General features: G+C 46.9%; 1 non-coding gene across 1 annotated transcript; it reads left to right on the forward strand.

Annotated features, from left to right (window-relative positions):
- Nucleotides 1–313: 313 nt before the first annotated feature.
- LOC120094006 (small nucleolar RNA SNORA17) lies at nt 314–439 on the forward strand. The gene has a single exon (XR_015626267.1). It is a non-coding gene; the product is annotated as a small nucleolar RNA SNORA17 (small nucleolar RNA).
- Nucleotides 440–1,430: the final 991 nt, after the last annotated feature.

The raw sequence follows: 1,430 nt of genomic DNA on the forward strand, positions 1-1,430 counted from the left end.
ATGCCAAATTATTAGCCAGAATAAGGAAGGGCCAATAGACATGATTTCTTCACTTAAACATCGTTGTTATAACTTGAAAGGATATATGCCAGATATATTTAATAAAATGGAGGGTGAGGGAAAGTTTGGGAGCTATTTATGATAAATCTATTTTAAAACTTTTTAGTGAGAAATATTCCTTAAAGAAAAAGATCCACATTCTCTCTTCTGTTTGAAAATGTTCCATAAGAAAAAGGAGTCTTATTCACCATCTATTCAGTGACAATATTGTGTTCTAAGCTTGTTTGTTTTGAGACCAGCTTTTAAAAAGTCCCCTGCCTTTAGAAACTTGGTAGGTGTGACTTCTATATCACATGTTAAGTAGATAGCAGAGAGGAGAGAGGCTATGTCTACCAGTGTTCTGACCTATGAAAATCTGAGTGATTGATATCCTGAGATAATCCTCTGCCAGGAGCCTTGGACAGGGAGCTAGCCTGAAACAACCACCAGTAGGGAACCACATAGGACTACTGGCCAGACCATGCCCAAGAGAACCCGTGCCCAGAGCCATAATGCACAATCATAGAGGCATAGCACTTCTGAGACCATTCCCGAGACAACCCCTGACACTCATTTGAGATTCCAAGCACTTCTAAGAGGATCAAGTAGGTGATAAAGAGAAAAGAAAAAGAAACAGAAGGATATGGGCACAATGAAGAGAGGCAGAACGAGATTTGAAGGTAGTGAGGAACAGGCTGATGTGAGTGGCCAGTGATGCTGCCTGGGACCATAGTGGGGTCCTGACCTGTGAAGCTACTAGGGGCCATGTCTGGGGACCTGGCCTGAAACAACAGGGTTCTGTTACCACCATGGGCCACGCAGACATCGCTGGTCTGACCTGATGCCTGGGGATAGATAAATGTCTGAGGGCTGTGCAGAACTGACCTTACTCCTCACCTGGGCATCTCAACCTAGGGGTGTGAGAGCCGGAGAACTGACACTGCCCCTAGCCAGCTGTGGTCCTTGACAGAGCTGCTCTTCACCTTGTGGGGGTGGCTGGCAAGCTCCAGCCCTGCTATCTATGTAAGAATGGGAGAGCTGGTCCTACCACTCCTTTCCTGTGAGGTGACATGGATGAGGAAGAGATGCCCTCCTCCCCTCTTGCCCTTCACCATCTGTGGCAGGTGGGAGACCTGGTCTTCGAGTAAGGAGTACAGGAGAGTTGGCTTTGCCACTTACTACTTACACAACTTGGGAAAATAGACCCTGTACCTTGCCTAGGCAGCAGAATAGGAGAGTGTGGGAGATCTGGCCCATATCTTGTCTGAGATGTAGTGGCATCACTGAGAGAGAGAGACACCCTCCCTTTGGCCTTAACCACTAATGTCTGTCAAGAAAGTTGTCCCAGATAGGGTTACTAAAGCAGGAGAGCTGTCCCTGCCTTCCCCTCA

Source organism: Rattus norvegicus, chromosome 7, assembly GCF_021556685.1.
Source record: "Rattus norvegicus strain SHRSP/BbbUtx chromosome 7, alternate assembly SHRSP_T2T, whole genome shotgun sequence".
NCBI classification, from domain to species: domain Eukaryota; kingdom Metazoa; phylum Chordata; class Mammalia; order Rodentia; family Muridae; genus Rattus; species Rattus norvegicus.